The 12,329-nt window shown below is 42.4% G+C and overlaps 1 pseudogene across 1 annotated transcript; it reads right to left on the bottom strand.

Annotated features, from left to right (window-relative positions):
• Positions 1-4,626: 4,626 nt before the first annotated feature.
• LOC308609434 (ferritin light chain-like) lies at positions 4,627-5,210 on the bottom strand (annotated as a pseudogene). Its single transcript has one exon. The product of its transcript is annotated as a ferritin light chain-like (transcript).
• Between the last annotated feature and the right edge of the window lie 7,119 nt (positions 5,211-12,329).

Genomic DNA, 12,329 nt, shown 5'->3' with positions numbered 1-12,329 from the left:
CCCTGTGCTATACAGTAGGTCCTTGCTGTTTCTTATTATGTTTTATATACAGTAGTGTGTATCTGCTAATCCCAAACTCCTAATTTCTTGACCTTCACACTTTTGAGAATTATAGGCTAGATATTTTGTAGCATGCCATTCAATTTGGCTCTGATGTTTTCTCATTATTAGATTCAGGGTGTGAATTTTTAGCAGGGATATGTACTTGATTTTAAATCCCAGAATAGCTGCCTCTACCCACACCTCCCATACTTTGACCTGATACCTCGTGCAGGAGAGGGCCCTTTGAGGTCTCCTGATGAAATCCAGACTTTTCTCTGCTTCCTCTTATGATCCCTAATTTAGCCATCAGAACTGATAAAATCCTGAAGAGTATATATGCTTCTCGGGGACTTTATACTCAGCTGAAAACTCATATTAATTCAAAACTGTTTCCTAATGTGTGCCTCCTCCCACTCCCATGAAGTAGTGCCTGCTTTATTATTATGAAGAATAAATTATTCATCAAGGTGGATAAATGGCATATGGGGATAAATAACATGACATAAATGTAGTAAAAATGTGGTCTTTTTCTAAATAAGTAGCATTTTTAACCTAACCCTCTAAGACTGTGTATCTCTTTGGAGAGAGTCAACCACATAGTACTCCAAAAGTAAGAGCTTCAAACAGCCCCGTCGGTAAGGAAGTTCAAGGCCTCAGTGACACCTGGAGTTTTGACTGCGCACATTCAGTCCCTGCTCCCTCAAGCTAACATATCCAAGACTACCACAAAGTGTAAAGAGGAGGATGCGTGGGTGAAAAGAGCGGGCAGAGAAGACTCCCAAGAATTGGAAACTATGCAAAGAGTAGCAGCCGGCAGCAGCTAATTAGTTTCTGAAATGACCCCTTTGTGTGGCTTGTCCTTCCTGAGAGAGAGGTTAAGATGCTGTCATGCTTGCTTTTAGCAGGATGGTAATTAAAACATTTAATCCCAGGTCCTATATAAGGTGGCTCCACTTATTTGGCTAAAGAGAGCGTGGTCCTTCTTCATTTTTCCCCCCTCCTGCATACTGAATGTCATATCCAAGAAATGAGCAAATTCCTACATTTCACTTCTACACATAGGGCCTGTTTAGAGGGAGGAATGATCATTAAGGAGGATTCTACAATCTAAAGGTATCTATTTTCCTGAAACTGAGAAGCAAGCTTATTTCGAGATGTTACCATCATAGCTCTTTACTAAGCTCTACTGGGATATAAAATCAGCTGATAAAAAAAGCTAACAGGGCTTCCCTGGTGGCGCAGTGGTTGAGAGTCCGCCTGCCGATGCAGGGGACGTGGGTTCGTGCCCCGGTCCGGGAGGATCCCACATGCCGCGGAGCGGCTGGGCCCGTGAGCCATGGCCGCTGAGCCTGCGCGTCCGGAGCCTGTGCTCCGCAACGGGAGAGGCCACAACAGTGAGAGGCCCGCGTACCGCAAAAAAAAAAAAAAAAAAAAGCTAACAATTATTGTGCATTTAGCATGTGCTGGGCCATGACTTAGGTATCTTACATGGCTCATCCCATTTAATCCTCCCTAAAAGCTATGAGTTGGATAGTATCGCCTTTATTATGATCATGTCCACTTTTTCAGAGGAGGAAGCTGGCACCAAGAAAGGTGAAGAGACTAGACCAAATGAGTTAGAGGCAGGATCTGAACACAAGGAGCCTGGCCCAGAGCCCATTGCTCAACCACTATGCTTTCTGCCTTTCAGACTCCAACTAAGAGAAGGAGATGAATCCATGTCAGATGACTGGTTTGGGTTGGTCAGGGAAGATTTCACAGAAGAAGGCAGATTGGAACTAGGCTGAAAAGTAGACTGAGTTTGATGTGGTGAAGAGGAGTATGAAGGGCTTTCCAGGCGAAGGGAACCCCATGAAAATTGCTGGTACTGGGACAGCAAACTGAGCACTTTGGCTATGGCAGAGAGCTGCTGCAGTTGTTTGCAGGATTCCTAGGCCTCACACTTCTATAAAAGAGAGGAAACTTCCACTCTGGTCCCTAACGGGGTTACTGGAGTGAATGTGGAGAACTGTGAGAGCCTGATGGTTTGTTTTTTTTTTTTGGTGCACACTAGCCACAGTACAGGGTCACTGTAATAAAGCAATGGGGCCTGCCATGCCCTCCCCACTTCCCTTGGGCCACAAGCATTGTTCTAGATTCCAGTCTCCATGGGGTTAGCAGAAAAGGCTAGCCAGTCCAGCCTGGCTTCTGCTGTGTTTCAACTTCTGTTCCTGAAACTGGGTGGTTGAGTTTAATTCAGAATGTGGCAATAGGAAGCTCTAACACATTCTCCAATTTGGTTTTACCACCAATAAAGCTATCTTGATTTCCATCTGGCTTCCTGTGTCCGTTCTAATTGATTTGAACTTGGATGAAAGGAAAGCAATGGGTATTCCCCAAACTTCCAACCATAGGGAAGTAGTGGAAAATTCGATTTAAAAAGTAGATTAGACATGGCAGACCAAGGAGACCTTCAAGGCTGGTATAAGGAATTCAGTCATAGCCTAAAGGAATCAGTTATTATAATTCTGTGCGAGTGCACTAACACACACACACACACACTCACATATACGTACAGTGGTTAGCAACAGAGAAAATCACTGTGGTATTTGTTTCCAGATTAATCTCTAGAAGTTTAAGGTCATCAAATCCCCATTTTCCACAGATATATTTGCCAAGAATCTTAGTCATTTTTAAAAGCTAAACTAATATTTTATCCATATGTCTTTGAATCGTTTATTGTCTGCCCAGCCAGTTGCTGTTTTTCAATAATTATTTGATTGCCAAAGAATATTTCAGCCTATTTGGGAGACTTTAATAAAGCTTTCTCCTACAGCCCCATTCTTGATATTAAAAGACACTCGTAAGTAAATATGAGTAACATTACTCATAAGTAAATATCGTCTGATAAATACGTCATTGTTTGGAAACAAATGTTTGTATCCTTCTTCCCACATAATCTACCAAATATAGTCTTTCAATTAGTCTCATAGTTATTAGGTGGTTTTTTTTTCTCATTCAGATTTATGTCTCTATATGAGTGCTAATTTGAAAATAATTTTGGTTTTAAGTTTTAATCCAAAGCTGAAAATTGTTTACTGCTTCCTTATATCTCTTACTGCCAACTATCAGCAAATGGGCAAAACTCTTTTCTGTAGGAGTAATTTTTCCAGTATATTCTTTTTTATTATCAAAGGACTTTGCATGAAAACAGGAAGATAAGGTTTTCTCCTTAACTGAGCAAAACAGGTGTCGCAATCTCTGTAAAATACTCTTCTGTGCCTCTGACCCTGGTAAGATAAAAGAAATGATAGTCTGCCTTTGGTCTTCCTGCTCCAGGAAGGAAAGTTGCTGCAGGAAAAGAATTGATTTTTTTCCACTTCTGTGGTTTGAGAACAAGTTATAACTCCAGCTTTTCCAAGTGCAAGGAAAATAATGCACAATTATTAGATTGCTATTTGTGAGACACAAATGCACGGATTTAGCAGGAAAACAACTCACCAGAAAAATGAAACACATTTTTTTAGAAGAATGCTATATTTTACTGCTGCTTCTCCTTCTTTTGGCTTCTGGAATGTAACCTCCAACTGACCTACCTCCATTCTAATCATTTTGGCTCTCTTAGTGCTTCCTTAAAGTTATCTTCTCTTTTCTCTAAAATGAATACAGAGGCATTTTAAAAGTTTATTTATCTGTTTATACACAACCTTGTTCCAGAAGGGGTTTAAGGTGGCTTGAAAGAATCCGTAAAATACAATAAGCAATTAGAAGAACCAGGAATGAAGAGTATGCAAAATGCTTATACAATCTTACTCGTTTACTCTGGGTGGACCACAAATTTGGCTCTAAGCTTTTTAGCAGGCAGTCAAGTAAGGAAACTTAATTAGTTACATCATTTACAGTGCCCATAAAACAAAAACAAACCAATGACCTAAGCGAAGCACCGTTATTCCTAATATTAAGACCAGAAAGAAATTGCTTTTGAGAGGCTTCATAAAGAGGTCAGTGTATGATGTTAATAAAGTGTTCTCAGTAGCAACCTAACAGGAGACACAAAGATGAATTTCACTGGGCTCTCTCTTCAACACAGGCAGATGGCATCACGCCAACGTGAAAATCAGGAAAAGCAAGTTTATCACGAGTTTGGGAGGTTGAGGGGGGAACACAATGTGATACGGTCAAGGTACTCAGCTCTCTGCTCTGCTCGGAGAAACCAAAGATACATTTTAGAACAACAGAGTTGAATCCAGTACCCAGAATGACTCCAGAGAAGTCATGAAACCCCTAAAATTCTACGCGACATTTTCTGGACAGGTGTGTTTCTTCTTCTTGACAGCGAAAACATAGTTTACCAGATACTCAATGTACTCAGGTGATACGCAAAACTTAGGAACCGTTTCTTTATAAACAATCTAGAGAATTAAACAGACTACAAATCTTTCATGCTATTAAGATACTTTTTTTTCTTCTTCTCACAACCTAGCTCTTTTTTTGCCCTCTGCAAAAAGAGTCTTTTTGTTTCTACCTGGTGCCTCGGCTCGGGTGAAGGTTCCAGGGTGGTTAAAGCGTTGCCTCCTGGTGGAAGAAGAGGCTGGGGCAGAGATCTCACCGGGGGAGGCAGAGGGGTCCCGCAGAGGCCGCCGCGAGGCTCCTAGTCGTGCTGGCCGGAGAGCCTTTTGAAGAGATCCTCGCCCTGCCCGGCCAGGGGCCCGGCCTAGGGCCCGGCCAGCTTGCGCAGGTTGGTCAGGTGGTCGCCCATCTTCTTGAGGATCTTTATCTCCACCTCCAGGAAGTGGCTCTCCAGGAACTTGCAGAGCTGGGCGTCCGCGCTCGTGGAACCCAGGGCATGCAGATCCAAGAGGGCCTTCAGGCTCTTCTCCAGGGCCATGGCAGCCTCCACGGCGTCCACCATGGTGCTCCACTCGTCCGGCGACAGCTTCTGCCCGTCCTGGACCGGGGGCGCGGCTGCCCCACTGCTTCTGCATCTTCAAGAGGAGCAGGGAGCCCTCGCGCTTCTCCTCAGCCAGCTCCCGTAAGAAGAGGCCCACGCCCTTCAGAGCCACCTTGTCGCCTTCGAAGTAATAGCTCAGGGAGAGGTAGGTGGACGAGGCCTGCAAGTGCAGGTTGATCAGGTGGCTGAAGGCAGCCTCCGCCTTGGCGGAGGAACTCTGCTGGCTCTGGGCGCTCATGGTTAGTCAGCAGTGAAGAGGGCTTCTCCAGAAAGTGTCCCTTAGGCTGGTCCCGGAAGTGGAGGATAAGCCTCGAGGATGCTGCCGGAAGTTGTGACTAAAGGGGCGGGGCCAGAGGTTGGTGAGAGGCATGAGGAGGAGGAGGGAGAGGAGGAGGCAAGGCAGGGGTGGGAGCACCCCCTTTATTCCATCCAAATGCTGGTGAAGCAAGAGAGAGACCTGGGGGGCTGCTGGGCACACTGTCTCCCAGTCTAGCTTTTGGTAAGAGTTTAATTCTTTCTTTCCTAATTATTGGAAGGGAGTCTTTATCATTTTGCCCCATTTCTTACCATAATTCCAAGATGAGATAAGAACGTCCAAGGTAAGAAAGCCAGAAGTATTGATAGTGAACGTCCTCCAATCTTCAATTGTGACTTAACACCCCGTTGTTTCTTATTTTAGAGCCTGTATGAATAGATTTTTCCCCTGCTCCTGATCCCTTATGGAGAGGGTGACTATTGGTTCCACTTTGCCCAGAGCAGTCTTGTCCTGGTGCAATTATTAATAGTGTCCCCTAAATTAATTAATTAATTAAAAAAATAACACCCCCTTTCACACCCAAAAGGGTCCTTGTTTGGAATATACATTACATAGTCACTTTACTGATTGAGAAGGATAAAATCCACACTATGTAATGTGAAATGGTAGAGTTTGCAAGACATTGAACTTGGGCTAATTCCTTTCTATTTTATTAATTAATCAGACCAGTAAGAATCCCATCATAAATTTTCTACTATTCAGCCTTCATTTTTTTCATTTGTTGATGCATTTATTCCTTCTACTAAAAGTTCTCCTAAATTCTGTTTATGTGCCAGATGTTGTCTTAGGTACTGGTGGCTTCCCATGATTACCCAGATATTCCACCATTAACTGAAACACGTCATGTGAATGGGCACTAAAGATGACAATGTACATTTATAAATCCTACCAAAATAGAAAAAACCCATACAGGATGAGTTAGTCATTCTCAGTTAGAAGATGAGGGCAGAACTAGATGTTCTCATAGGGGTTTTTCCAGCTTCGTGATTCCATGCTTAGCATTTTATTTTCCTAAATACCACTTGCCTGGGGCTGTTTCACAATTAGAATGCTTTCATGTGTCTTCTATCACACAGGAAGGCATATTCTATTCAGGGTAAACAATATTTGAACCCCAGAGAAGAGAATTTTGCTCTAAACTTTGGATCTAGTTCTAAATAAAAATAAAGACCCACTGTTTTGCAACCACTTTCAAATTTTACTTTCTGTGTTGTTGAAAACTGACACCTTAAAATTTCAAGAAGAGCTGCAGTCTCCCTTCACTGCTTAAGCTAAAATATGAACATATATCCTGTATCTAAATACAGGATATATTGTTCGTTTTTGTTTTTTTTTTTCATTAAAGGCTGTCGTCCCAAAGTGTTCTCATATTGCATTTGAGGTTTGCAAAAACTGTTAGTATTCAGGAATAGCACCTTTTTCAGTCCTGGAGGGAATTAACTGGGTAAAACAGGAGTAGTTCTGCAGCCTTTCTGGCCTTGGTTCTAGGGCCGAAAAGAGGCTGGGAGTGGAGAGGAGGGGGAAAAACAAAAGTTCAAATCCAGGGACAATCCTAGCATGCCCCCAAATAGAGAAATTATACCAGATGCAATACCCTCCAAATAACTGCAAAGAAAATAATCATTTTCTACCTTGTGCATAAACCATTAATCATCATATTGACCTTGTAACAAGAAAATGCAAAGCTTAGAGAAAACCTCACCATATAACATACTCTCTGTATTGCAGCATGTCAGGCTCATTTAATATATTTCAATTTCCCATACATTTACTTATTCTTGGAAAAGAAAACTGTCTATATAAACTTTCTCAGATGAGATAGTTTTCTGCCTTGTGCAAATGTTGATAAGTCTTTCCGTGATCACTTTAGAGAGAAGAGAGCCAGCGTGGGACCTGTACTCTGGTGGGTGGTTAAGCACATAGTTGTCAGAATCAGAATAACGTGGGCTCAAATCCCAGCTTTGCCACTTGTTACAAGTGTAACCCTTAGGCAAGGAGCATAACCTCTCTGAGCCTCAGCTTTCTTGCCTGTAAAATGGCAATGTTAATATCTCACAAGCAGACCACAAGGATTCAATGATATAATACATGAGAAAACAATGCCAACAAGTAGAAACACTCAAAAAAATAGTGCTGTGTCAGCAATCAGTTTTGCAATAAAATTGTAGAGACACTGTCAAACCCTATTAAGTATCAGAAGCATACCCCAATATATTTTTGATCCATGTTTCCTCACTGCAGACCTGTTTTGCTGAATCACTATCTTCTGTGGCAATGTCCTTTCAAGTATGAAAGCACACAGATACAGCTTTGCATGTCCAAGATCTAATTCATTTAAAGCATGAGCAAAGCCAGCTTCTCTTACTTCCCTTGGCTAAGTGAGATTCATCAACACCTCCTAAGGTCCTCTGTGGCCCTGTCAGCTGTGGAGGGAGGGGAGCAGTGCATAGGTGGCAGAGGTCTGTTTCTTTCCTCAGTTCTCCAGCTTGAGATCATCACTACAGCAAGAAACATCTAATGAACGCGTACCTTATAGGAGAGGATAAGATTACAGAACGTCTCATGTGAATGGTAGAATTCACCTCCTCTCCCACTCAAATGTAGACTTTGGAATGCTTCTGTCTTGCGTCAGATTCCCCAGAAGCAGACCTTGAGATGAGGATTCCTATGCAAGTGACTTATTGAGAAAGTGCTCCCAGAGAGACCAAAAGAGAGTGGTGAAAGCAGGACAGAGAAAGAAAGGAAGTCAAGAAGCAAGGTTGCAATTTTAGGAAGTCTCAGCTTCATAATCATCCCAGGGGGTAGCTTTGGAGTGTAAATTACACCTAAAGTTTACCAACATGAGGCAAGGGAACTGGACTTTTATATTCCTGTCCATTGGCTATGGGCGTCTCTGGGTGGATATAGATTCCCAGGGTCTGTGTACAGGTTAGGCAACTCAAGTAGCCCAAAGGAAAGCTGAAAAAGGTCACAGATGCTGGTCATTAAGAGAAAAGCACACTGAAGCTGGGTGCGGAGCACATCCGATAGGATTTGGGCAGGGCACATACAGTCTCCACCATCAGCTTGCTTCCCTACTTGACCTTGGAAGGTACTGGAATACAGTGGAAATGAGAAACCCCAATTAGTACCTTTAACCAGGAATCCAGTGGATAAAATGAAGACTTTATCATAGTTTTTAACCTATATTTATACCTCTTTGCTACTTCTGTTTACAGGGAATATGGGGGTTTTGGAACCTATATCTGCAATCTCCTTTTACCAGATCTGAAAATCTGTAACTCTCTTCAGGGGTCTCATTTGCACATATACCAGGCCAAATCAGACCCAAAGCTCCAACTATGAAAGCATTTGCATCTTTATCGAACCCTCTACTCTCACTGACGTCATTCTCCATGTTGGAACCGCACACTGCTTTTTTAATAGCTGCATAAAAGTACTTAAAAGTCAAAACACTCCTAGCAACCCAGACACTGCCAGGCTGTGAAACGGCTGCTTAAGGACCTGTCATCCAAACTGAACTCACCTGAAAACTGATGGTACACAAACAGCAAAATTGTCTCTGTGTGCTTGTCATTTTTCTAAAAGGAACTGTGAAGGGCTACAACTTAGTTCTGAGCTGTTCATCTACTTTGGACAAGGGACACCCGGCACCAGGCACAGTTATGAAACAGAAAGATTGAGTTCATCATTTTCCTCTTCCAAAACACACACACAAACACACACACGCACCCACACACGCACGCACACACACACACACACCCTCTTCATCCCACCTGTACTGTCCACTAAACTCCAGGGCTCACCAAGAAGCCTGTCCAACAGCACAGCCCAACAGCTCTGCCTTGCACAGCCTCCCCTCCTTGGGCTTCCTGTGTGCACCTCTGACAAGCAGCGGTTCCCAACTGGATCTGAGTTGGTCCCCCAGATGACATTTGGCAATGTCTGGTGACATTTTTGGTTGTCATAGCTAGGGGGAGGACACTACCGGCATTTAGTGGGTAAAGGCCAAGGATGCCGCTGAACAGGCCACAGTGCACAGGAAGTGCCGCTCTTCTCCGCAACAAAGAATTTTCTAGCCCAAAATGTCAACAGTGCTGAGGTTGAGAAACCCCGTGCTAATGGGTAAAATAACGTTGGTATCTTTGTTTGGGTTCCCTCAAAAGCAGACCCTGAGATAAGGATTTGAGTACAACTAGTTCATTTGAGACTTGATTCCCGAAAGCACCAGTAAGCGAGAGGGTAAATGAGACAAGAAGGGGAAGAAAATCAATCAAGAGTGTGTTAAAGAGCAGGTCACTCCTATGGGCAACTAGGACTCAATCCTACTGGGGAACTCTGAGAGACTCTATGAGGCATACCTTGGAGTTATCTCAGACAAGGACAAGGAAACCAGAATATTTCTCTTCCAAATCCCATCTGTTATTAGCTGAAGACTACTCCCAAGGCCGTTAACTTTCTGGCACTTCTGGCCTACCCTTAAAGAACCAAAAGAAAGCCCCCACAGGTAGAGAGTTTTGGGTGCTTGTTGCATGGGTATGCATGGGAATGGTGAGTGCTGAGCAGAAATGGGTAGGGTACCAATAATGTGTGCTCGAGTTGGTCCTCCAAGCAAACATTCGTGGGACTGTATCTTCATGTACTTTCTCTGAGGATGATACCTTAGCCAAAAAAAGTAATTCTAATCATGACCACAGTAGATGTCCTAGAAGACAAGCAACAGTGACACGTTTTAGTTAGAGAGACCTTGTTACAACACTCAACTGGAAAGATTCTTAGAAACCACGTGCTCCAGTTCTGTACCAATGCATGAATCACTTCTTAAGAATGTCTCTGACAAATGATCATCTAGTTTTTGCTTAAATCCACCCAGGTTACCAGGAACACATTAGCTCATGAGGGATACCTATTCCACTTTCAGAGAGTGTGATGTAGGAAAATAGAGCCCACATCTTGGAGCCAAGCAGAACCTGACTCACTTTGCAACTTAAGGCAAATAACTTAACCTTTCTGAGTCTTACTCTCTTTAGCTATAAAATACCAGTAGTAGTATTATCTACCTCTTAAGATTACTGTGAAGATTAAACAAGCTAATACAAGGAATTCACCACAACTTCTGACAGATAGTAGGTGCTAAGTTAATATCAACTGCCTTCACTCCTTTTTCTTTTCCATCCTCTCAAATCTCATGTGTCAGGCTCCCTGCCTCACAATAAGTTTGGTCCTCCCATTCTGATTCCAACTTCCAGAAGAATATAAAATAAGTGCAGCCCACCTTCCCACGGATCTAAGACTTCCCTTCTCCACCAAAACAGGCTTGGCTGGCTTCCTTCACCACTCCTCTCCCACAGGCCTGGCTCTGTGGGCCTCTATTCTCTAGTCACTCTCCAGAAGGGAGTGGAGTTCCCCCAGGGAGACAGCTTCAACCACATCCTTACCTGGGACAAAATACAGTTGGAGATCCTTTTAATTTTGATGCATGTGGATCAAAATGGGCTCTGTATGGAATACTATTCTCTTTTAACATAGAGAAAAAAATCTGTGCAGTCAGGAAAGGCACAAAATGAATTTTTCTTTCCTTACCATGCTCCATTTTAACACTTGCAAACTGGTTTCTTCCAACCTGCACTTGCCCCGTAGCCCTCCATGATGAAAAGTGCTTTCTGTTACTTTTTAAAGGGAAAAATGTAATGCTGCTTAGAAAGAAACAAGATTCACGTTCTGAATAGAGGTGGCCTTACATTTCAGAAGGGCTGGCAAGTCAGCCCTTGGTGGTTGCCAAGAGGTGGGTTGGACAGACACAGCTTGAGCTGGAAGGAACATCCAGCCTTGAAATTTGAAGTGTCAACTTTTGCAATGCCACTCTCCCTTTCCCTGCTTGACGTCCCTGAATGTTCCTTCTGGTCATGCTGACATCTGGCTGGAGAAGAGAATCACCCAGCAAGAGATTGTTCTTTTCATTATCTATAACATGATCCCATTTGTGTGTGTGTGTGTGTGTGTGTGTGCGTGCGTGGACATAAAGACATATCCCAAAATGTTAACAGTGGTTCTGTATCTGTCTGTGACCAACTTGTTACTTTCTACTTTTCTATATTATCTGAATTATTTTGGCAATGGGCATGTATTTAAAATTGCTGCCGACATGAAAAGATGCTCAACATCACTAATTATTAGAGAAATGCAAATCAAAACTACAATGAGGTATCACCTCACACCAGTCAGAATGGCCATCATTAAAAAGTCTACAAATTACAAATGCTGGAGAGGGTGTGGAGAAAAGGGAACCTTCCTACACTGTTGGTGGGAATGTAAAATTGGTGCAGCGACTATGGAAAACAGTATGGAGGTTCCTCAAAAAACTAAAAATAGAGTTGCCATATGATCCTGCAATCCCACTCCTGGGCATATAACCAGACAAAACTATAATTTGAAAAGATACATGCACCCCTATGTTCACAACAGCACTATTTACAGTAGCCAAGACATGGAAAAGACCTAAAAGTTCAGCAAGAGACGAATGGATAAAGAAGATGTGGTGTGTATATATATATATATATATATATATATATATATATATATATATATATATATATATATATATATATGTAGACACACACAGGAATATTACTCAGCCGTAAAAAAGAGTGAAATAATGCCATTTGCAGCAACATGGATGGACCCAGAGATTATCATACTAAGTGAAGTAAGTCAGAAAAAGAAAGACAAATACCATGTGATATCACTTATACATGGAATCTAAAATACAAATCAACATATCTATGAAACAAAAACAGACTCACAGATATAGAGAACAGACTTGTGGTTGCCAAGGGGGAGGGGGCGTACGGAAGGGAAGGATTGGGAGTTTGGGATTAGCAGATGCAAACTATTATATATAGGATGGATAAACAACAAGGTCCTACGGTATAGCACAGGGAACTATATTCAATATTCTGTGACAAACCATAATGGAAAAGAATATGAAAAAGAATGTATATATACGTATAACTGAGTCACTTGGCTGTACAGAAAAAATTA

Source organism: Mesoplodon bidens (genome assembly GCF_964165515.1).
Source record: "Mesoplodon bidens genome assembly, chromosome: X".
Classification (NCBI taxonomy): domain Eukaryota; kingdom Metazoa; phylum Chordata; class Mammalia; order Artiodactyla; family Ziphiidae; genus Mesoplodon; species Mesoplodon bidens.
Note: the sequence above shows the minus strand (reverse complement) of the source record. Positions and strands in the feature narration are given on the sequence as shown.